A 26215-nucleotide genomic window follows, 5' to 3' on the forward strand; every position below is an offset into this window, starting at 1 on the left:
GAAAGCAAGTCTAGTTGACTACATAAACATGTTTGCCCTTGGCTTAGACATGGGATGGGGAGTGTGTGGAGAGGTGGGGGGAAGTGACATCTGTCCATAACACGTACAGCTCAGCTTTGTTCCCTTCCCTCCTGGAGTTTTCATCCCTTGGCACTTTTCGGCACAGTCATCCTTCACATATTCTACCAGTCTATTAAAACCTGTGTAGCATGACTATAGTATAGGGCTTTTGTTATTTTATATAGAGACATCAGGAATGTGTCCTTGAGAAAGAAAGAAGGGGTGAGCCATGTGGGTATCTAGGGGAAAGGCTTGCTTGGTAAAGAGACTGGCAGGAAAGAAAAACTGGACAGTGAGAAGAGCTCGGTATGTCTGGGGAAGGGCAAAGAGGCCTCTGTTGGTGAAGTATGGTGAGGAAAGGAGGGTAGTAAGAAATGAGTTCAGAGAGAAAGCAGGAGGTCAGAAGCACCTTACAGGCTGTGGAGAGGACTTTGCTATTTACTCTGAGATGAGAAGCCACTGGAGGATTCTGAATAGAGGAGTTTCACAAACTAACATGTTTTAAAATAATTGCTCTGGCTGCTGTTTGGAAAATAGACCAAGAATAGCAAGGACAGAAGGAGGGACCAATTAAGAAACTATTGACAGTAATTCAGGCAGAAGGTGATGGTGATAGAGACCAGAGAGGTAGCAGTTGAAATAATGAGTAGCAATAGAGTTCTGGATATTTTTAACACACTAGCAGTATTTGCTGATGGACTGGATATGGAGTAGGGGGATGCAAGGATAATGCCGAGGTTTCGACTTGAGTACCTAGAAGCCCAAAGCTGCCATTTACCAAGGTGGAGAAGACTATGGGAGGGACAGGTTTCAAAGGATGAACTCAGATGTTCAGTTTAAGACACGCTGAAGATTTCTATTATTCACCTAGGGATGGGCAGTTAGTGCTAGGAGTCTGGAGTTCAGGGGAGAGGGGGATGTCATAGATGATACTTAAAGCCATGAGACTGGATGAGGGAGTTAAGTGCAAGGAAAGGCTCAAAGTCTGAGCCCTGGAGCACACCAGCCTTTTACAGGAATAACAACATGAGTGTATCATAAGGTTTTGATGAATACACATAAATCACTTAAAATAGTACTGGGAACCTTCTTCCACAATTAACAACCACACACACACACACACACACACACACACACACACACAAACACCTTTTACCACCTGCTAGTCCCTACCTCTACCAGAGCCCCCATCCCGGGTCCCAGGGGTCTGGACCAGGCCGGTCTTCAGAGCGCTCCGTAAGAAGTAGGGTGGGAAAGAGGAAACCTTGTTCTCCCCATGAAGGCTGCAGAAGGGAAAGTGCTCTGGCTTGCATTCCAACCTGGAATCTGGACATTTTCCCACAGCAGCCTAAACAGTTTCTAAGCTCTCCCAAACCAGAAATCCAGCACTTTATATCTCGAGTACATCATGCATATAATAGCCTTTTGGGCTAGCCTGAGGACCTGGTCATAATTTATGATTCTTCCATGAGAAAACATATTCTGAATTCCAAACAACCCAATAAAAATCTGTCTTTAAGAGGAAAGAGATTGCCTCCTTACATAAAAGCGCACACGTATAAATTCTAAAGATGAATATATAGGGACTTCCTTTTAACAGCAACGTTCTGCAACATACAGCTATATTTTGGACATCCAACCACGACAAAGTCCAGAGATAGTCCCTTTGTAGCTCTCGTGTTAGTTTAATCCTTGTCATATCTATCTGTGACCCTCCCCACTTTATCCCCAGTACTCAGCCAGGCAGTAAAAAAGTCATTGAAAAATTTTAACTCAAAGATAAATTTCCCATCTTGCTGAACTGCAATTGTTTAATTACCTTCTTTCCAATTAATCCTGCAAATGTTAGGCTGTGTCTGTCTTATTCACATTGCATCTCTTGAGCTCAGCATAGGATTGGCACCTAGTAAAGAATCGCTAAAATTTCTTGAACAAATGGGGAACTCGAAATTCAATCTTGGTCCTTGCCCACTCCAAGACACATAAGTCTCCTTGAAAAAAGAAATTTAGAGGATTCTTCTAAATGTGTTAAGCCAATTAACCTGAGAAGGAGGATATAGGAGCACTGGGCCTCTTCTGCAATAATAAGATACAGAGATTTGCACCCAAAATCAAGCTCCTCAATGTGATTTTTGGAAGCCCAGAAAGAAGGAAATCTTTCATAGCATCAGTCTCAGGGCTGTTTGAGAGTACCCAGTTTATGTTTTGAATCTCCAGTTTTCCAGAAAATCATATCTTTTAGCTTAAATGACAATGTGATTTCCCTAGTCTCCACAGCCCTGAACTCTTAGGAGTCATGTTTTAGGACTGTTTGGTTAGCTACATACATGCATGCTTGTCTGTTTTTATAAACCATATTTATTATTTTTTTTTAGAAACCATGTTTAAATATACATATATGTTTATGTGTTCTCCCATTAATTTGCAAACTCCTAAAGCATATCCACACTCTCTTCTCCTTTCTTTTGCTATATGCCATGTCTTATGGTACACTGTTTGCTACTCCATGATGATCAATTATGACTTTACACTATAGCTTCTCAATAGCAAGGATCAAAGAATTACATTACACACACACACACCCTTATCTTAATACCCAGCGTAAAACAGGCATTCAACAAATGCCTAATGAACGGAATTGTTTAACTGGCTGCCTGGACTATTTTTTCCTTCTCTTTACTCTTTTTAATGATAAACTATAAATTATAAACCACCAATAAAGTCTCAGAATTCTAATGGGCTAAACAATTCCACATAACCACCAGGAACCAAATGTTATAACAACAGAATATAAAACGCACTGATGGCAGCGCTAGCGCAGTGTGTGCTCAACTAGCTCATGGCCTCAGTAGTATTTTCACAGATGAAACCACAAATTGTTGTATAAACCAAATTTGGGATTTTTTAAACCTGATACTTATAAGATCAATCACTGAAATATTTTAATAGCAGATAATTAAAGGCTGCTCGTTCCCATTCAGGTCTGAACATTTTATTTAACATGTCCATGGGGATTAAACCATTTTATTCTGTAATTTTATCCTTTTGGGGCACTTTTTACATTACTTTTCATGAAAAGAATGAGGATGAATTTGCAAAACGGATAATATTTAACGTTTTGAGTATTACATATAAACTTGTATATTCTTCCTTTAAAATTATGTATTGAGAACCTACTATGTGCAAGCTACCGTGATGCCTTTTAGATGATTCAGAGTTGGACCGAAAGACCCACTCTTGAGCAGGTAGCGGAGAAGAGGCATCATTATTATACCAGGGACACACAGGCCTGGGATGGAGGGAGCAGTGGAGCAAGCACCAAAAGCGATGAACGGGCAGTGCTCTGGGGATTCAAAAGAGAAAAAGATCCAGCTGGAGGGGAAAACTGGGAAATAATTCAGGAGCAGGGAGTACTGGAGAATAGAGAGTGAGAAAATAGCATTTAGAGAAAGGGTGGGCAGAGGGCAGAGAACATTCCAGGCTAAGGAAATTCTTGAGCCAATGCATGGATGAGGAAGAGCTCAGGAAACACTTAGAAAACTACAGGATCAAGACTGACCATAGGAGAGAGGTAGGATGAGGCCATATTTTCATGTACCATTCAGAGACGTAAAATCCGCTTCTCACTGACTGGTAAAAGCCAGGGGTAAGGAATGCTGTTGAAAAAGCAGTGTGCTACCATCAGAAATTCATTTGAACAAAATTCCCAAGCAGCTAAGATAAGAGTGAGAGTGTTATACGCCTGGAAGATCACCTAACAGCTATCAATAGGGTTCTGCGAGAAGTGCTATGAATTAAATGCGTCCCTCCAAATTCACATTTGACTATATTTGCAGATGGGGCCATTAGAACGTTATTAAGGTTAAATGAGGTCATAGGGTGGGGCCCTGATTCGATAGGAGTATTGGCCTTATCAGATGTGGAAGAGAGCTCTCTCTCCATGCATGCATAAGGAAGAGGTCAAGTGAGGACACAGAAGGCAGCTGTCTGCAAGCCAAGAATAGAGCCCTTACCTTGACCTTAGACTTCTCAGCCTCCAGAACGATGAGAAACTTAAGCCACTCAGACTATGGTATTTTGTAGGGCAGCCCAAAAAGACAAACACAAATTTTAGTATTGAGAAGTGGGGTGCTGCTTGTAATAAATCCCTAAAAATATGAAAGTAGCTCTCAAACTGAATAATGAGGTAGAGGCTGGAAGAGTTTTAAGGTGCACGCTAGATAAAGCAGAGCTTGCCATGAAGAGGCTATTGGTAGAAATGTGGATGTTAAAGGTGATTCCAGTGAAAGCTCAGAAATAAAAGAAGAGCTAGGAAGAAAGCTTCCATGTTCTTAGAGAATATAGCTATGATCATGATGCTAATAAACATGCTTTATCCTTTAAGAAAAGGGAAGAATCACTGTGAGACAACTCAGAAATCATCTGCCACCCCCGACACTGTCCCAAGGGCAAAGCTGATTCCTCCTGGGTTTCGGAGGACCAGGCCCAGACACATTGGGGAAGACCTCCCAGAATGTCGAGGTGGTGGTACTCTATGGAGATGAAGGGACAGGGCCACCCCACAGAGCCATGAGGGTGACATAACCACCTCAGTGGTCCTAAAGGACAGATCATCAGATCAAAGAGGGTTATCCTTGAGCCTTAAAGATCTCATGGAGTTTGCCTTGTTAAGTTTTGTATTTGCTCAGGACCCATCATCGATTTCTTCCTTCTGGATTTTTCCTTTCGGAATGAGAATGTTTATTCTATACCTGTCCCATCATTGTATTCTGAAAGCACATAACATGCCTGCTTTTACAGGTTCATAGCTGGAGAGGAGCTTTGCCTCAAGATTATTTGACCTCAAGTATCACACATATCTGATTTAGATGACACAAAGACTTTAGACTTTATAGCTGATGCTGGAATTAGTTAAGACTTTTGGGGCTATTGGGATGAAAGGAGTATATTTTGCATGTGAGAAGGACATGAATTTTGGGAGCCCAAGTCAGAAAGCTATAGACTAAATTGTGTCTCCCCCTCTCTTCCTATATTGAAGCCCAACCCCCAGTGTAGCTATATTAAAAGATCAGTCCTTTAGGAGGAAATTAAGGTTAAGTGAGGGCATAAGGATGAGGTCCTAATCTGACAGGATCTGTGACCTTATAAGAGGAAGAGCTCCCTCTCTTCTCTTCCTCTTTCTTTCCCCGCCCCCTCCCTGCTTCCTGCTTTGTCATGTCAGCCCAAGCCTACTGACTTGTGAAAAGCAATAGTAGATTTGAAATGCAAGAGGGAGCAGGGATGGATAAGGAGGGAAATCAGGTGAAAACCTACTCACAGAAGAAAAGGGAGTGGGTTTGGGGAAGGGAAGACGGTCAGTGGCATCTGTGCTGTGTGAAAGTTGGAATAACTGAAGACTAAGAAATTATTGTGGTTTCCAGATTGGGGGTTCCATGGCCTTCAAAAGAATAGTTCTAAAAAGGAGGAGCAAAAGATAAAGTGAACAGGATAAAGGAGTATGTACCTGAGAAAGAGACACAGGCAGCAGAAGGTGTAGCATTTTCTTTCAAGAAGTGAAATGCCAGAGCCCCGCCACAGCTTTAGGAGAAAGTCATGGCTTATCTTTCTCTAGTTGGCTATGTCTTACTGTTTTAATACTTTTTTTTTTTTTTTTTTTTTTTGCAAAGTAGGGAATTCTTTTAGGCACTGTTGGGATTTCTAAGGATTTGTTTTATTTAGATGTTTTGTGATATTATTCAATTCCCAACAAATACTAGATTAAAATGACTTTCCTGTTTTTCTGTATAAGAATTTCGCAGCAGCTTTGGAAATGTTTCTGCTTCGCCCAGGAAAATATCTGGAAATCTTTTATTTTAAGCTGATGTTAAAGCAATTTTCAAAAATTCCTCAGAAAGCCCTGACAAGCATCTATGTCATTTGTAGTTGGGTAACTTCAAAACCTGCTTGAGAATACAGTACCAATCTTGACTTTAGAAATTTCCCTCTTTGTACGTGGCATCATTAACATCTAAGCATCTCTAAATATTTCTTTTACCTCTACTTTAGTCCATTTTCCAACAGGGAGAGGCCCCATTTGACCATAAAATGAACATAGTTTGGGCCCTAGCACCTAGCACATGTCCTAGAGGGAGGTCAATAACCTGGCCACCCAGAAATCAGGTTGGGGTGATGTCATCACACACACAACTGAGGACTCTTTCTCAGGACTCTATGACTATCAGTTAAAGATGGGAGAAACCCTGTAATAGAGCTGTATGTTACTTTCCACCACTTCTATGGCAGTCAAGAGTAAGCACGAATAGGATGTTATAGAAGCGTCTCTATCACTTTCAAAAAATACTCATTCAAGGATGTTTCTGGTAGTTTAAAAGTTATGTTCCACCCAGGGTGACAAATTTCTTGACAGTAAAGACCAGTGACTTTTTTTAACTTCAGGCAGGCAGTGAATTGTAAAATCCATTGGGTTTGGGTGGGGGGTGTTTTTTGTTCATTCGTTTGTTTTTTTAAAGGAGGTGTGAGCAGGTCGCTGGCAGACTAGCTGCTGCACCCATTAGAATTCTCTAGTGTCAATCCAGTTGAAGGATGATTTTTAAGCCGTCACTTCTCTTCAAACAGGCAGAAAAGCTGTAATTCAGGCATTCTTCAGTTATTTCGATTCCAAATTTATTTTGCTACGATCACTTCTTTCCCTCCACTCTGATTGGGCCTGTATTTACATGAAAACAGAGTAGTCAAAATGCTATACTCTCCAGCATCTGATGATAATTCTTGCTTCTGCTCCTATGCAGAGCAGAACGGCTACTTGATTATATGAGGAGCTAATACTGGAAGTCAGGAGTTATGTTTATTCATCCAGGAAACAAATGCTGAGGATCTACCATGTGCTCGATGCACAAAACAAAGCAAAATGAACCAAGATCTCTGCTACCATAGTTTTCAGAGTCAAAAGGGGGTGTCATAAATCACCAAAAAGAGACTTCTTTCTCTTTTATCTTTTCAGTGTTCATCTAACAGGGATTCTCATGAACTACCTTTTAAAATTTGAAGCTAAAGAGGAAGTATGAAGATGGCTGAAGTGACATCATTAAAGAATGGGGAATAGATAATGAAAAAGCACTGTTGAGTGTTACTGAAAATAATGCCTTTCATCTATTGTCACAAACCTATTATGGTATCCGAACCTCCACACAACCTCATGAGATCATAGGGTAGTTATTACAATTTCCATTCTACAGAGCAGAAAACTGAGGTTCAGAGAGGTTAAAGGTCTCATAGCTAGAATAGCAGAATCAAGACCAGAATGAAGATCCTTCGAATCTTGATTTTCCATTCTTTCCATTTCACCAGGCCAAAATAATGAGAAGAAAAAAATTTTGTACACTGGCATGCATGAAGTAAAACAAATGCTTCATAAAGTTTGTGAAACATTATTTCGATGATTAGGTAGAAAACTACCCAGTGAATATTAGTAATAACAATTAGAATACCATCAAGAGTCATCTAATCAATCCAAAAATTCCAGTAATATGTCATGAGGGCTTCTTATGTGCAAGGTGCTCAGGCATGATGTACACACAATGAATCACAAAACATGGTACCAGCCCTCATAGATGTAAGACTCCTGGAGGTGGCAGGTTTTTTGTCTTGTGCTCCTTACCTCGCCCAGGTTATACACTCAATATTCTGTGTGTCGAATGAGTGATCATTGCAGGCCTTTGTGGTAGGGAAGGCATGAAAGTATTTACAGAGAAAGAAGGCAAAGTAGGCCTTAGCCACAGTAAGTGCTCAGTAACATCTCTACTTTCATAGAATCCTCCCCTTCTCCTTCTCCAACTCTGGAACAAACACTGTATGTATTCATAATAACTTATTTACCAGACATAAAAAGTCAAAAATGGGAGAGCAGGGACAAAAAGTCTGAGCGCCAGTTGATCTTTTTTAGGATGAAACTGATGAGTTCTTTAAGGCTCAATTTATAAAAATGATAAAATTGAATTCATAACATTTTCGTTAATACATATAAAAACTAGCATCAAATATGGTTAAAACCACAGATACTGTAGCTCTACGATTGGTTTTGAATTCCAGCTGTGCCATTCATTAGCCACGTGACCTCAGGCAAGTTATTTAATGCTTTGTGCCTCAGTGTCTTTATCTGTCAAATGTAGATGAAAATATTATAATAAACAAATGTAATGTTATGGGCAAGTGTTTAACATCTTGCACATAACAAGGGTTAGGTAAGTGTTACCCATTAATACAAATATTAACTGCTGAAAAGCAATTTGCCAGATAACACACTCAGAACTATGATGAAGTATAAAAGAAAGATAAAGACTGATTCCTACAAAATCAGTGCTTTCCATTTCTCCCCATGGTCAGTTGAAGACCTGGCTAAGATTTAGGATCCATCCATTTTGCCATCCTTAGGAAGGCAGAAGGTAGTACAGTTAAAAATAACCTTAGAGAAAGGAATGACGACAGTCCCTACTATAAAATGGATAACTCTAAACAGACAGAAATGTTTGATGAGCTTTGGGCTCAAGCTATCCCTAATGATGTCCTGAAAAGCTCTATCATTAAAGATGATGAAATAATTTCCATAGCCCCTGCCTAAGAATGGTCCTGCATTAAAGATGAACCTTACATAGTAATAATAATAATAATAATAACAAAAACCAGTGATCAGTCTCATTAATGAAACACAAGCTCTAAGGATGCTATAATGTTATTTTGCAAAGACTAGAATACACAAAGAATGAAAGAACTGGCAGGAATTTCGGTGATCATTTTGCCCAACACTTTAATGATGTAAACTAGAAAACTGAGGCCAAAGCGGCTAAGGGAGGCACAATCTCTCACGGGGAAATCACAGCCAACCCGGAATGAAAGCCCAGCTCGTATGATTTCCGCACTTTGCACCCTGCAGTGTTCTCTTTGCACCATGAAAATCGTCAGGAAATAATAATCATGATAGTGATAATAATAACAACAAACACTTAATGGGCACTTTGATGTGTTTGACACTTTTCCACAATTTATTAAAACAGAGAACATTTATTAAAATTTTAAACAAGGGAAGGACGATGAATTGTACGCGGAAAAAACTGCCCTCTTTTTTAAAGGCTACTCAAGGTTGGCACTGCTCTTATTCCAGCCAGCCTTTACTTCCAGGTTTCCTAGACCTTAAGCCCATAAGCTGTACTCCATGCTCACATGCTATAAAATTATTCTCTCCTCTCTTTGCATCAGAATTCACTGTCCTCTGTTCCAGTGTTCCAATTTCTTACTAGGAATTCATCAAAAGGAATATTAAAGAGCTAAGGATAAATACATCATCATATATCGGCCCCACTCTGAGTGTCTGCATTTAACAGAACTTACCTTTTCTTTATCTAAAAGGGTAACTAATGCAATCATTTTACACAAACTCAGAGACCTTTCGACCAGAAGCCTTTTAAGTTCCCATACATTGTCACTATCTTCTCTCCTTAGATAAAGCTTGTACTACTTCCTAGCCCTCATTCACAATCTTTATGGTGGTGAAGGGAAAATAATTATAAACCATGGGTAATGTGCATACACAACTGTCAACTTTCAGAATCAGGACAAAGAGTGACAAAGAATCCAAAAGTAATTTGATTGACATGGCCAGTCAGAGGAGAAGCACAGCAATGGAGAGTTTTACCCAAGGTCATACCTTAACCTTTCTAGATACCATTTACAGGTTGAAAGGAAATGTCAAAGCCTTATCCTAGGAAAGATTTGGCAGGCCAGACCCCTGCTGCGTGGAGGAGCATTTTTTTGAAAGGAAAGTTCTCATTATGTAATGCAGAGAAGTTCGGTTTGCTCAGATTTGAAAAATGTACAGACTACTTTTGTTAAGGAAAAAAATTATACTGCCTCTCTCCCAATTTTGACTTAAAATTTTTTTTACTGTAATTATACTTAAATATGTACAAATGTAAAACTAAGTTCTCATTTCAACTCCTTTCTGAAACCATCAAACTCCAACTAAATTTCTAATCATACCAATGAAATTTAAAAACCAATCCAATTTGAACTAATAACATTGACTTTATATTTGGATGATGATGTTTTGTAACAGTAACCCTCCATTCTCATGACTTTGACACTGAAAACTTCAATGCAGGTATTCTGGAGTTCAGAATGGTTCTGCCACCTAACTTATAGTAGGACCCGCCTCTCACATTTCTTCACTGACAGTAAAATTAAGCATTACTGGACCAGAGCTCCACACTATCACGTAGCCTTCACTTAAGGCAAATTTCATGGTAAGGCCACAAGTTCATGCCCATAAATTCACAATTAACGTAGTATGGTACCAACTTGATCGTAAATTAAAACAACACAAATCCACTCACCAAAATCACGTGGCTTTATTATTCATTATAGGGATCATATGGATGATCCAGAACATGTTACTATTATTTTACATTATTACTGAAATAAAAAATAAAAAAGAAACATTACCACATAGAAATCCTATGCCCCTCCTCCATGAATACCTCTACAAATCCCACCTGGACAAGGAGTGGTAGGCTGTGGAAGCATAGAGACCGCTAGTGAGTCCTGGCTCCACCACTGATTACCTTTAAGAACTTAAGGCCATTTACTCAATTTCCCTGAGCCTCAGTCTCCTCATCTAAATAAAACAGGGATAAAAACAGAACCTACCTCACTAGGCTGTTGAGAGGACTAAGTTTGAAAACATGTGGAAAGTGCTTAGCCCAATACCTGGTATTTAATTGGTGCTCAGTAAATAGCCACAATATTTCCTTATCAGTTGCTTTACATCCAAGCTCCACACAAGAGGGAAGGTTGAGCTTTCTTAACAAAACTGAAGCATTTCAAAATAATTCGAGTTTGAGACAGAAGCCTTTAATATGTCTGCCTGAGGGAAGTACAGACACTGCTACCAATCATATTTGTGCTTTGGTATATAATAGAGATGGGGCTCTAGATCATATTCTGAGAAGAGGCCTTTTGACACGCAAGTGAAAGTAGACAAATTTATCTTGTGGAGTTACTGTTATAGTTAGCAATTGTGTAAGGAGAATGAAGGCTTCAAAGACATTCGAAGTTATTGAAATACTTAATCTTGTGCTTCTGAATTTTTTAGAATAGGTGTAATAATAAGTTCATTTTATTGCCAACCAAGTGCCCACCACATACAAGCCACTGTAGTATGTAGCAGGGGTCACAAGGATGAATGAGGACACATGGTCTTCATTTTCAGAACATTTACCATCCAGAGCAGGTGTCGAAAAACAAGTAAGAAGCTTGAAGTCTACTGGACTTTGATTTCACTAAGGGACTATGTTCTTCTGTTTTTTTTTATACCCCAGTGGCCAGCACAACACTTGGTGCATGAATGAATGAATGAATGGATGAATTTATAAATTAATGAGATATAAAGATTAGACTATGTATGTGCCATAAATACAAATTCAAAAAAAAAAAAAAAGAGCGATGGCTCTTTTGAGGGCTCAGGGAATGAGGAAATCTTGAAAAGATGAAACTTGAAGAAGACAAGAATTTCAAAAAGCTGAGATAGAAGAATGTCCAATTATAATTTCATACAATTGCAATGTGCTTTAAAATAGTTCTCATTAATAAAACAGTTCTCATTCTGATTATTATGTCAAGCATTTTTATAACGTTCTATATTCAGAACGTTAATTGTATGCAACTATAAATTGTATGCAACTGCTTCTTAGTTTGTTATTTATTATAAGGGCTTTTGATTTATTTATAAACAACTTGGTGGTTAATTATTTATTAGAATAGGAAGCTGAAGAAATAATATCTGGTCTCTAGCAGCCATGTCTCATTAATTGCTATTGGTCTCTTGTGATTCTCTAATAAGTAGCCATAACAGAGTCAATTTGCAGCTAGGAAAAGAAAGGTGTATATTTGGCAGCATTTACATTGATATGATTGACAATAGACATGACTGACAGAAACTCTGCAATGTATGAAGAATAACCTCATCACGATATTAGCATATCGTCTTAAAAATAAGCCATTACCAATCCTAGGATGATAAAAGCAGTACAAGAATATTTTTTTAGCAATGATTAGGATACTATAAATGCTGCATACAAATATCTCAATAGTCGAAACTCAAAAGTGAAGAGACATGATTTTACTGATACTTTTGAAAAAATCACTAGAAGGATCAAAAAAAGAATAGTTAAAACAGTAAAAAGAAAACTATTATTTCAGCAATGATCTTGTACCAAATTAGATAATGAATCATTTCTACTGTGTTCTTAAGTCTAGATGAACTTAAATGACTACTAGTCATTTTTAAAATTATTTTTAATAACGATGAATTTTTTAATATTAAAAAGTTATTCTTTAGGTCAATGTTTATAGTCTACTATCTGATTATCACTCCTTTTCTTTTGCATGAGGAAAAATATCTATATTTTTTATCTATCTATTTGCTTTTACACTTCTTTAAAAGGAAGTATTATTTTAGCTTTTCAAAGCTTATGATCACTGAGATGAGGGTGTCTGAGAAGATAAATGAGGACAGATTCTAAAGGGAAAATGCCTTAACAGAATCAGAGGGAGGATTTTGCCATAACTTGGAATCACTCCTCTGGAAATGGAATAATTCAGAGAGCTTATGGTTGGAGCGGGGAGTGGAGCAGAAACGGTGGCATCTTGATCATTTGGAAATTAATCCACCATGTCAGACTCCCAGGCATATTGGAAACACCCCCCCAAACACCCGTTAGGTAAAGGCCTCTGATCTTTATTACTCTTCGAATTTTCTTTCCCATAAGATATGCCCTTGAACTTTATACTGTCATAAAAATACCTAGGATTGGTTTTCACATATATGCATATATTAAGGTGCTTCTAATTTTGTTCAGATAAAATAACCTTCTCATAGTATCGCACCTTGGCTTCAATTGTAAGATAAAAGCTAGATATGGTTGTGAGGACATCCTAATGGTTGAGCTAAGAGGAAGAGGTTGAATTAAAGGGGAGAAGAAACACTGAAAGCATGGTATTATGTCTGAGCCTTCTTATCCAAGACAAAAGCCTTTGTGGTAAGTATAGTTATACTTAAATGTGACATTTTAAAAGCAATTTTAAAGAATAAAACTAGAAGCCTCACGAGGAGCTACTGCATTTGGAGATTTCCACATTTGGAGACCCTCGAAGACCATATCATGAATAATACAGGCTTATTCACTATAAGCACTTGTCCTTGTGGCCTCCAGGGAACTGTCTAGGTTAATTTTTTTTTTAAAGTAAGAAAGAGCAGAGCACCACATGTTCACTTGGGTTTTGTCCCATGTCCCATTAACGATTTCACTAGCACATAACTGAGCCAATCTAGAGCCATCCTAAATTTCTTAATGTCCTCAGTTTCCAGTTAATGTTTTGAGCACTTTTTCACGCAGCCTGAAGGAAGTGATTATGTGCTTGAATCCAAAGTAATGCGGATTTTGAAGAGTTGAGGGGAGAGTTCAAGTTTACCATTGATCACACCTCCACCTGGAGACCACCCTTCCAAATTGGTCTGCTCAAATCAAATGTAGGGGCTGTGAAAACCTTCCTGACCTTCGGAAATGACACCAGACCTCCCAGTGTGGTTGCAAACCAGAATGAGAAGGAGAGCCCTTCTCTCCATCCATGATACCTCAGGAGGCCAAAACCAAACCACAGTCCAGGTCGTGAGCCAAGAACCCCAATGGAGTTGCCGTGAGCTGTGGCACTTAGACACAAGGTCAGAAGGTACGCCTTGGAAATCTGACCAAGCAAATATTTCAATTCAGAGCTTTACTTAAATGTCACCCTGTCAAATTTTGAAGTTTAATGCAAACAACAGCTGTGTGTGGAACAGAAACTACCAAGAGACAGAAAAATAAGAAAATAAAGGACACCAAATAAACACATTTATGATGTGTCAGTTGCTGAATGTCTTCCCTGACCAAAATTTAACCTTTTTATAAAAGGTTGTTTGTACATCATAAAAGATCAAATGACTATTATTAATGCCCACAGCAGGAAAAAATTAACATATTCATGAATTAGTACTTTGCTTTCACTTGTCAAGGCTGAGACTTTGCTCTTGAGCAAATATAATTTTGTTTGAACTACCATTAATCTAAAGTTACCATCCTCTATACCAAAATTTATGATACCTGTAATCAAATAAATAATTTCTTTATGGGCTAATTATTAAATCTCAAAAGAGAAGTATAAATTGGACTTTGATTTAATTTACCCCGTCTTTCAGATAATTTTATGGAGGGAAATAATTCAGATTGGCTGTTTACCTCAATAAGTTGGTCAATATAATCAACTTAGTTGATGATAACCTAGTAGTTAAAAGCAGAGACATTTTTTGAAAGAGTAATTTGATTAGTTGTCAAATTAAAATTCCAGAATAATGAACATTTAAGTGATATTTAAGGAGATTCCATTTGACTATCCTAGTTATTTATTCAGAATGTTTCATTCTGCATTGTATCTCATTTTATGTAAGGAGAAAAAAGACATACCTGTTTGGAGCGTGCCTGAGAAGGCTGCCAACAGTGAAAGGGGAACCAGTCAGAACCAACTAAAACAACAGTAGAACTAATGTAAATAAGCACTTTTACTTGCTATTAATATTTTTCAAGATTTAAAAGGCAAACTGAACCAGTTCTTACTTGGGCAGAGGTTGCTTCATTTTACTTAGTTTAAGTAAGCTTCAGTAGCTCAACAGGCTGCAATGACAGCTGTCACCCACACGGCCCATGGCATCCATATGCCAGGCTTCTGACAACAGAGTCACCAGAAGAAAAGCTACTCTACTAAAGTCAACTTTCCGATAAACACTCTTTTACACATGTTAAATCTACCTGATCCCCATCCGCCCATCCTCAACTCCCACAAAGAAAGCTCAACATCCTTGCTCCTTGAAGCGATTTTTAAACAGGAATGTCTCCAGAATGGGGTTATATCTGAAAATCACTAATACCAGCCACCCTTTATCTTTACCAAAAAAAGTACTTACAAGCAGAGCAGAGGTGACACCTGAAATGCTTGCGGGAATGTTAATTAGTATAATCTTCTGGAAAAACAGCTAAAGAAATAAAAATATAGAGAAAACCTTAACAAGGTCCATCTTTTTGAGCCAATAATTCCACCTTTAACAATCTAGCCTAATAAAATGACCTAAAATATAGAAAAAAAATTATAATCAAAGACGTCTATCAAAGCATTATTTTTGAAAAATGAAATCCTACCACTTTCAATGATGTGCTTGGACTTAGAAGTTATTATGCTGAGTGAAATAAGTCAGAGAAAGATAAACACCATATGATTTCACTTATATGCAGAATCTAAAGAAGAAAAAGACAAACTGATCAAAAACAGACTCACGAATACAGAGGGCAATCTGGTAATGGACAGAGGGAAGGGGGTCTGGGAGAATGGAGTGAAGCGTTAAAGAAGACAAATTACAAATTACGTGGTCATGGAGATGGGAAGCACGACATAGGGAATGCAGTCAGCATTAATATATTGGCTAGGTGGAAAACCAGAGGAGAGAAGGAGCGATTAGGGGGATAGTTTTATAAATTACATAAATATTTAACCAATATACCATATACTTGAAACTGATAAAATAATAATAATAAGAAGAAGAAGCATTATTTGTGATATTTTGGACAACTGAGAACCATCTAAATGTCCAACAACAGGAGATAAGGTAAATGGTTAAAATTATACATGGGGATGTTATGCGGCTACTGAAAACTATGTTCATGAAGATTATTAACTTTGCAAGAAAAGTTATTTAAATGGTGAAATTCACAGGATACAAAATTCTATATACAGTAAGATCCAAATTCTACAAAAATATGTGTAAAAAAAAAAGACCGAAAGGAAATATGCCAAAATGTTAACAGTAATTATCATTTGCTCATAGTAAAATGTGATTTTAATTTTCTCTTATTATATTACATTATTTATAATAATATTTATATTATTCTGCCTTTTCCAAAGATTTTATAGAAAGCACATACGTCCAAGTAACAGAAGTGATTCAGATAATCAGGGCAGAGGGTCCCTAGTTTTTCTGCTGAATGGACAGACCTCAGCAGACACTGGGAAATACGATGAGCCTCTTGAACAGATTCCACATCCTACCTGTCACTCACACTGGACAGAAACTCTGCAGATAACTTCTTACATTCCCCCTCATGCCTATGCCTTCCTTGACTTTGACTTTGACTTTCAGCCTTCTCTGTTTATACTGAAACATCCCTCTGGCAGTTACCTCCTCTATGTAAACTGTGCTCTCCTCTCCCCTTCATCAGTAGGACACAGTGCCACAGCCGCCTCCTGGCCTGGCCTAGTGGAGTCTTGGTACTGACATCAAGTAAATTACCCTTGAAAGAAACAGGTGTCGTAAACGACCAAAGAATAAGGCAAGGAAATACTGTTTTCTTAATGCATTCTATAAAAGCCTCTTTTATATAGTGAACCTCTCTCCCCTCCTAGACCTGGTGCTATACCAGGCCCAACTATAACTGACCTCTTAGGAGGTCCCTACTGTAACAATCATTTTTCACATCTGTGCAGAGCAGAGGATAAGTGCAAATTCACAGACTCATAGCATTTCAGCCTCACAACTCTGTAAGATGGGGAAATCAGGTATTATTTTCCTAATTGTACATATAAGAAAATTGCAACTCAGAGACCCAACCCTGAGTGGCTTACTCTGCCTGATCCTCAAGGCGTGCTTATCTGTAAATAGTGCTAATAATACCCACATGGTGGAGTTGTTGTAAGGATTAAATGAGATGACACATGCAGTATGCTGAGCACAATGTCTTGAATAGGGGCAGCATTCAACAAATGCCAGCTCCTGTGACTGCTAGGTCAACGGGAAGCTCAAGGTTACATAGCTGGGATTTGACAGTGCCAGGACGGGAAGCCAGGCCTTTTAATGCCAAGTCCATGCTTTTTATACTTTAGTCCCAACACTGTAAGAGGAGTATTAAAGCATGGCCCAGGCCCTCAAAGAATTTATAATATTTTCTAACACACATATCTCAATCACATGAAATAATAAAGTGGTTATTCCCACAAAGAACTAAGGCAACAGTAATAAAAACTAGAATATAGCTGTCAACTATACAATTCTTTTGTCTAACAGCTACCGTTATGATACCTTCTTATGCATACATTCCAAAGCTTTGGAACCCAAGTTTCATCCGTTTCAAAGTCAGTTGTTTATAGGGAAATCGATAAGAAAATAAGTCCCTCTCCATCCTTACTATAGAAAATTATTTCTCTGGGCATTCTGAAATGCAGAAAGTTTGAGCTATTTTGGAAACTTTTCTTTAACTTTCAGAAAGTACCATTCTTAATTACACACTTTTTATTTTATTTTTTATTTTTTTAAGGAACTTTAAAAAAGCTTCAGTTAAGTTTAAGGCTGCTTCCATCTTTTAAAAAAATACTGAACTCGTTTAATTAAACCTACAACATATGACACCTGACAGTTGGTAGCACAGGATGAAAGACACAAGGGCAGTAAAGATTTATAAGCAAAGTAAGAAAGTTCATGAAGATAAAAGCACAGTCCACACACAGACGCATAAAAGTTGGAAGTTATTCCATTTCCTATATAGTTGATGCCTTCATAATGGAATACAGGATCACCAACCCTGGGCAATACTACTTCTATATAGCAATCTTGACCTATTTAAAACTAACAAAGAGTTTAAAACATTGTGTTGAAACTTCTTTATATCTAAGAAGGTAATTTATTAATAATAAATTGAGATTCACATTTCAAATGGCATTTAATGTGTTGTATGCTTTTATATTTGCATTATATACTACTTTCTAAGATAGACAGATGTTCATTAATGTTCATTAGCAAAACTATGAGTAGAGAGAAGTTTTTATTCAGAAACGCTCTACCTTCCTTCTGTGCATGTCTGTTACCCTGGGGGCAAGGGGCGAGACTCTCATTTACCGAGCATCTTCAATGAGGCAGACTTGTGTGTTGTGCCTGCTTTACATTATCTGTTTCACTCCCTACAACAGCCTTCCAACATGTGTATTAATCACCCCAATTATTCAGAAATGAAGAAACTAAGTCTCAGAATTTGTGACAGGTCTAAAACAAAGAATTTGGTCAGTGACTATGGAGATTCCTCTACTTTAGTGTTCATCTGGGTTCTACTCTCCAAACAGGGATCCCTCCAACATCAGGCACCCTGAGCAGCACCTGCTCCATGAACTAGTTCACATCAAGCTGTTGAGGACAGGCCACCATTAGAGTTCATCCTCTTGGAAATATTCCCATTCTAAAAGTGACCAAGAAGTATGATTTTAATCCAAATCAATACTAAAATTTGAGATAAGATGGAATAACTTCAGAATGCCACGACTCTAGAGATAATTTCATCTACCTCTTCTCTGATTAACATGCAGATTTAAAATAATGAAAGTCTGAAAGGGGATGTGACTTTGCAGAGGTAACATAACAAGTCAGTTATATTCCCAGATGAGAGTCAGGGTTCCTAACTCAGTCTTGTTCTCTTCTACAGCATCAGCCACAATATTCAAACAGGGTCCAAAACACATTCTAGGCTAAACAGAAATTATTTCAATGTTATTAATTCATGCTGGCAATTCAGAGTGTTGGTCAGACTGCTTGAGCCTGAACCCCAGGTGCACCTCTTACTAATTGTGTGGCCTAGATAAGGTCTCCTCTCTTTGCCTTAGGTTTCCTATTAATTATATGAGAATAACAATTGTTTCTGCCTCATAAGGTTATGTAGAACTCTAACTTCTTTGTGCTCAGCATATAGTAAGCAGTGAATAAATCTTATTATTATTAATACTATTATTAATACTACTAGTTCAGATAATTGGCATTTAATATTTTCACTTTGGAGGAAGAAGGTAGAAAAAACTTCCTGCTATCAAATTCTCTCCCTGTTCTCCAAAGGTAGCCCTAGACAGTGTCAGGAATGAAGGTGAATGAAATGAGTAGAAGGTTAGCACCAAGAATAAAGAAATTATCTTTAAAAGCTAAAAGTGCCTACTGAGCATTTTCATTTGATGTTCAAAGTGAAAATTCCCTATCTATCTCAAACTATTCTTTCTTATTTACTTTCTTCCCCTTCCCCTTCCCAGTTTTATAGACATATGATTAATATATAATATTGTATTAGATTTAGGTGTACAACACAAGGATTTGGTATACATATATATGGCAAAATGAGTACCGCAATAGTTGACATTCATCGTCTTCCCATAGTTACGTATTTTTTATCCTGATGAGAACTTTTTGATCTACTCTCTTAGCAACTTTCAGTTATACAATACAGTATAATTAGCTACAATCACCATGCTGTACATCACATCCCCAGAACTTATAATTTAAAGTTTGTGCCTTTTGACCACCTTCACTCATTTCCATCTCCATCCCCTCTCCCCCACCCCACCACTGGCAACCACCAATATGTTCTCCATATCTATGGTTTTTTTTTTTTTAGATTCCACATATAAGTAAAATTATGAAGTATTTGTCTTTCTCTGACCTATTTCACTTAGCATAATGCTCTCAAGGTCCATCCACGATGTTGCAAATGACAGGATTTCCTTCTTTTTATGGCTGAATAATATTCCATTTGTCCACTGATGAACACTTGGGTTGTTTCCATATCTTGGCTATTGTAACTAATGCTGCAATGAACATGAAAGTACAGATATTTTTTTGAGATAGTGATTTTGTTTTCTTCAGATCAATACCCAGAAGTGGGATTGCTGGATCATATGGTAGTTCTACATTTTAAGTTGTTGAGAAATCTCCATACTGTTTTCCATAATGCCTACATTTTCACCAGCAGTGCACAAGGATCTTCTTTTCTCCATATCCCCACCAATACTTCTTATCTCTCGTTTTTTGTTTTGCTTTGTTTTGATACTAGCCATTCTAATAGGTGTGAAGTGATATATTTTATTGTGGTTTTGATTTGCATTTCATTGATGATTAATGATGTTAAGCACCTTTGAATGTACCTGTTGGCCATTTGTATGTCTTCTTGGGAAAAATATCTATTCAGTTCCTCTATCCATTTCTAAAAGCAGATTGTTTTTTTGCTGTGGAGTTGTACGAGTTCTTTACATATTTTGGATATTAACCTCTTATCAGATACATGATTTGCACCTATTTTCTCCCACTCCATGGAGTGCCTTTTCATTTTGTTGATGGTTTTCTTTGCTGTGCAGATGTTTATTTGATGTGTAGTCCCATTCGTTTACTGTGCTTTTGTTGCCTTTGCTTTGCTAATGAATCAAAAATATCATTGCCAAAACCAAGCTTACCCCTATATTTTCTTCTAGGAGTTTTATGCTTTCAGGTCATACATTTAAGTCTTTAATCCACTTTGAGCTGATTTTTGTGTATGGTGTAAGATAGTAGCCCGGCTTCATTTTTTTTTTTTTTTTTTTTTTTTTTTGCATATGATTGTTCAGTTTTCCCAGCATCATTTATTGAAGAGACTAGTCTTTTCCCATTGTATATTCTTGGCTCATATTTCATAAATTAATTGACCATAGAGGCATGGGTTTATTTCTGGGCTCTCTCTTGTCCCATTGATCTATGTGTCTGTTTTTAATGCCAATACTATACTGTTTTGATTACTACAGCTTCATAATAAGTTTGAAATCAGGAAGTGTGATGCTTCTGGCTTTGTTGTTTTTCTTGCTTTTTCTCAAGTTTTCTTTGGCTATTCAGGGGCTTTTGGGATTCCATACAAACTTTAGGATTGTTAGTTCTATTCTTGTGAAAAAGGCCATTGGACTTTTGATAGGGATTGGATTGAATCTGCAGATTGCTTTGGGTAATATGAACATTTTTAACAATACTAATTCTTCCAATCCATGAGCATATAATACCTTTTCATTTATTTGTATATTCTTTAATTCTTTCATCAATGTAATGATTTACAGTGTCTTTAACTTTTTGGTTAAATTTATTCCTATGTATTTTATTATTTTTGATGTAATTGTGAATGAGATTGTTTTCTTAATTCCTCTTTATGATAGTTCATTATTACTTTATAGAAATGTAACTGAATTTTGTATATTGATTGAATTCTGCACTTTTACTGAATTCATATATTAGTTCTAACACTTTTATGTGTAATCTTCAAGGTTTCTATACATAATATCATATCATCTGCCAATACAGACAGTTTTATTTCTTCCTTTCTAATTCACTTATTTATTTTGTTATTTATTATTATTATTTATGCTTACAGCACCTGGTCTTCCTAGGTGGTCTCCCATCCAAGTACTAACCAGGCCCAACCCTGCTTAGCTTCTGAGATCAGACATCGGGCTTGTTCAGGGTGGCATGGCCATAAACCATGGACTGTGGCTCCACTATGCCACGAACCCAGGATCTTCTGCGTGAAGAGCAGACATGCTAACCGCCACACTATGGAACCACGTCCAAATTTCTTCCCTTCTAATTTAGATGTCTCTTATTTTTTTTTCTTGCCTAAATATTCTAGTTAGAATTTCCAGTACTATGCTGCATAAAAGTGGCAAGAGTGGACAACCTTGTCTTGTTCCTGATCATAGAGGGAAAGCTTTCAGTTGAATTTTTTCATCTTTCTAAAACCTACTTGTTCTCATTTACTTCCTTACTCAGTTAAAAGCCCAACCATATCTAGACACCTATTCTTATCCTTACACACCACCACACACTCAATGACCTAGTGGACTGATCCTCCCTCTTCAATGGCTCTCTGTAGATTTCTCCTCTCTTTCACTATTCTACCTGGCTCAGGAACAATTAATTTCTTTCTTTCTTCCTTTTTTTTTTCTTTTTTCTTTTTTTGGTCTGGACCACTCCAATAGTCTAAAATCTGAGCTCATTCCTCTTTTAATGCCACCTACTCACCACCTCCAAAGTCACTTTTGCGAAACACAAATTAGATCAAATCATTTCTTCTACGTAGTTTCTCCTCCTCAACAGGGTATAATCACAATCCAGGTGAACTGAACCACTCCCTCCCCCTGCCAAACTCTCCTGCCAAATCCTCACTTCAGAACACCTAGACATTCTTTGAACATGGAATTCCTAGTCTCCTCTGTGGAGGACTCCTAGTGCCTACTGGGATCCAGTCCATATGTAAAGTTCTCTGCAGGCTCTTCCAGATTCTCTTTACCTTCCGTTTCCTAGGTTCCCACTGAACTTGTTCTTGTTTCCATTAAACACTCACCACGCTGATCACTATCATTTATTTTCTTATCCTTATCTGCTAAATCGATTTCCAAAAGGCATGGACTTTATTTGTTTAGTCTTTAACACAGGGCCTACACAGCACATAGTAGATGCTTAATAAATAACTGTTGATAAACTGAGGGCAAGGTACAGAAAGTACAAAAAATGAGACCACAGCAGCTATCAAAGTTAGTCTCAACAAAACTAGTTTCTGCAATATATATGACTAGTTGCAAATGATTATTCAAGTGGTTTTTAAAAGTTTGATATCTACTTGCAAATGACAGAGCTCTCAAGTTCCCACTTATGTCTATTAAATGTTCATTATTAGAGAGAGAGCCACATCCTTCCAAATTTAGTTGGGTTCTGCAGGACCTGCACACACATGCCATTTTGAAAGCTCTTCGAATCCTGTAGCTCGAGTTGAGGACATTTTTCTCTCACAAAATTCTATGCGCTGGACTAAACTAGCAGATATGATCACAATTGCTTGGAAAGCAAATTACAATTCACATTTTAGACAAATTCAACTCAATGACTGATCATACTTAAGATAATAGCTCTAAGGCTAAAGAAAATCAATGCATAGACTGAAAAGCAGCCAAATGTTCACCATCCTGCCTTGTTCTACAGTCAACCCTGACCTGCTTCTTGATCCTTTCCAGCTTCTAGGTTTTTCCAACTTTGTTGTGTCCCCAAAATGGAGGATGGGAAGTGTTACCAAGTGTTGCCCTGTGCCTGTGATGCATTCGTCCTGTGTTTTATAGTTGATGTAATACGTGTGAAAGTTTAGTTGGAATATTTTAAATGTCCTACTTTTCCTAAAGCTTCCCTCTGCATGATAGGTTAAGTGGTATTCTTGCTGAAGGAAGGGAGAAGTGTGGGCTGGAATGCTCTAGCATCCTTTTATCTCCAATTATGAGACTGTTATGGTGAAGGGAGCCCAGAAACTTTTGTTTTTACTAAAATGATACTTTTAAAAGCTTTGGCTTCTGAAGTGTCCTCTGAACACTTCTATTCCAAAGTAGAAAATAGGAAAGATTCAAAGCATCCACTCTGCTATATGATTCCTTTTGGGATAAGAAAAAGACTGCAGCGCCTTGGAGAATAAATCATTAACTAAAAGTCAAACCGAGACACCCTGGAAACCAGTGAGACCAAGAGGCAGCAGAGGGATCAGGTGGCTGAGATTTGCCTGTTCCCTGACTTCTAGTACGAAGCATCCCACAGGCAGGACGAACTCAGCACACTGCGCTTCCTTCTATTTTACTTTTCAAACTCGAAGTTATTTTTAGATGACCCAAGACCGCTAATCCCAGGCAGGACAATTCCCGCGGCTCCTCAATGCACCTTCCTCCTCCCCAGCACTTTCCTTTAAGCACTGGGAAAGGAGTCTCTCTGTTTTTTCCTCTGCTCTCTGCGTCCAGTCCATCTCCCCTAACCACCACTTCAAATCTCAGTCCCGGGGACCACAGGCGTCTTTCTTTATCCCTCACTTATGCACCTGCTGCTGCTACTGAGAAGGCGAACCCTGGGGCCACTAGGAATAGGGAAGGGGCTCCTAGAGACCCGCGCCCTCTAGAAGGGAGTCAAGGCATACCTCAGTCCCCAGAGCAGCCTCAGGGGCTGATGTCTGGATCAGAGACCACTCGCAAGCCCTGCCGCCGCCCCCTACTCACTCTCTAGCCCGGTTGCGCTTACCCGCCCCCTGCCACGGTCCCGCGGCACGGCCAGGGCGCGCCACAAGCGGCCCTGGCAGGACGGGGTGCAGGGGTGAGCGTGCTGGCGCGGTTACATAACCGACCTGCTGAGAGTCTGCGATGCGCCGAAAGAAGCAGAGGCGGTGGCTCGGGTGGTCCACGGGGGCCGGTGACTGCGGGCGCGGCGCTGCCAGCTCACCTGCCCGCCGGTGCGAGCGCGCGTGGGGGAGGGCGCGGTGCCCGCGGGCCTGGGTGTGGGGCCGTGCGCCACGCGCCCCGCCTCACAGTCTCCCGGTCCGTGATTCCGTGGGTCTCTGCCTCCTGCCCGCTCCTCCCCACAACCTCCGCCGCCGTCACCCGGGACAAAGCGGCTCCGGGGAGGGGCCGAGCCAGCGGCTCTTGCTGGAGCCAGCAGAGACGGGCGCGCCCCCAGCTCCGACTCATCGGGCCAACCTCCAATCAGACCCCAGGAAACCGAAAGCCCCTGTCTGGCCTCCTCCCTTCTCCTCCCCCCTGACCCTGCACCCTTCCCGGTCCCCCATGCTCAGCACCTCCCGGGCTCCCACTCTGCCCTCAGCTCCTTACCTTCTCTTTTCCAATCGGAGTGTCCGAGAAGGGATGAAGACCCTCTGGAGACCCAGCTCAGGAGCCTGTCCACAAGAGTCCCGGCCTCAGCGGGGAGGTGTTCCTCGGGGTCACATCCAGGGTGGGGGTCTCCTTGGGGTTCGGGCTGGAGAGGGGGCTGATTCTGAAGCTCAGGGAGATTGGGCAGCGACAGCTGGAAACTGGCCGAGAAGCAAACGGGGTAGAGAGTACTGGAAGAGAGACAGTGCTTATGAGCGGACTGAGCCCCCAACCCCCGCTGAGAAAATGTCGGGAAGCCCCTAGAAGGTCCTTACGGTCGTTTGCGCGGGGTGGGCGCTGGCGCCCTCTGGCTGGAGCCCTGAGCCCGCCCTGCCCCGCCCTCGCGGCTGAAGGTGCCCTGCGCGGGCTTCACCGCTTTGCCAGGATTCGTAAGCCACCAGACCTAGGGACAGAGGGCTTCAAGGACTCCTATTGTGTGAGAACCTGTGACACGAGGAGTGGGTGGCTGATATCGCTGATATCGTAACAGTAAACGGTTGCCAGTGAAACAGAATCTAGGATAGATCTGTTGCTCAAGGAACTTAACCCCAGTAGAAGTCTCTGCCTTATAAAATAAAGCAATTCAGGGCGAGGAGGTAGCTTGTGGCTTAGGGGTGGCACCGATAGGACAGGTCTGACTGAGTCTCATAGCAAGAAGATGTCCAAACTGTAGGGAAAGTGAGGAGGAAATTGACAGAAGAAAGGGGAGCAGAGCGCAGACCACCTGAGGGAGGAAATGAATAAGAGGTTTAAGTCATTTTTGTTCCATCATTTCTCTAATTGCTGCATAAATCGAGCTTATTTCTTTTTCATTTTATGCCTGCATTTACTAAAACAATTTTAAAATTCCATTGCAGCAATCTATGTGTTTTGCAATTATTCTTCACTCGCCTAAACACCACATTGTCCCCCTCCCGACCCCCTTCCAAGGTTAACAGAGAAATCAATCTCTCTTTTTTTAACAAAAAAGGTAGACCTTGGCTCTTTGAATAATCTGCATTAATTTAATAGAGACAGAATTTCAGAGCTGACATTGACCTTACACTCCTACTCTTCCAAAATTCATTAACACTGATTTAGATGAATTAGAGTAGTCCCTCCTTAGTCACAGTTTTGCTTTCCACTATTTCAGTTACCCGTGGTTAACCACGGTCTGGAAATATTAAATGGAAAATTCCAGAAATAAATAATTCATAAGTTTTAAATTGTGGGCCATTCTGAGTAGTGTGATGAAATCTCCTGCAGGTGGGCTCCCTCATGCTCAGGATGTGAATCACCACTTTGTCCAGTGTATCCACACTGTATTCGCTACCCACCAGTTGACTGGTCATCAGATCCACTGTCACAGTGTCCCAGTGCTTGTAGCCCTTATTTTACTTAATAATGGCCACAAACTGCAAGAGTAATGATGCTGGCAATTCAGATATGCCAAAGGGAAGATGTAAAGTGCTTTCTGTAAGTGAAAAGTGAAAGGAAAGAAAAAAATCTTATGCTGAGGCTGATAAGATCAACTGTAAGAACACGCCTTCTATCCATG

At 39.4% G+C, this 26215-nt stretch overlaps 1 protein-coding gene and 1 pseudogene across 2 annotated transcripts in view; both read right to left on the reverse strand.

The window, feature by feature from the left end:
- RCAN2 (regulator of calcineurin 2) overlaps window positions 1–24935 on the reverse strand; it is a 229708-nt gene extending 204773 nt beyond the window's left edge. The window contains exon 1 of one of the 2 annotated variants that reach the window (XM_016158919.2): window positions 24640–24935. The gene's annotated coding sequence lies outside the window, so the exon portion shown is untranslated. Of the gene's footprint in view, window positions 1–24158; window positions 24431–24639 lie in introns of those variants that run through there. The other variant, XM_016158918.2, reaches the window with a different exon arrangement.
- Window positions 21375–21490, reverse strand: LOC118606752 (annotated as a pseudogene).
- Window positions 24936–26215: the final 1280 nt, after the last annotated feature.

The sequence above is a fragment of the Rousettus aegyptiacus genome, unplaced genomic scaffold (genome assembly GCF_014176215.1).
Source record: "Rousettus aegyptiacus isolate mRouAeg1 unplaced genomic scaffold, mRouAeg1.p scaffold_m13_p_1, whole genome shotgun sequence".
NCBI lineage: Eukaryota > Metazoa > Chordata > Mammalia > Chiroptera > Pteropodidae > Rousettus > Rousettus aegyptiacus.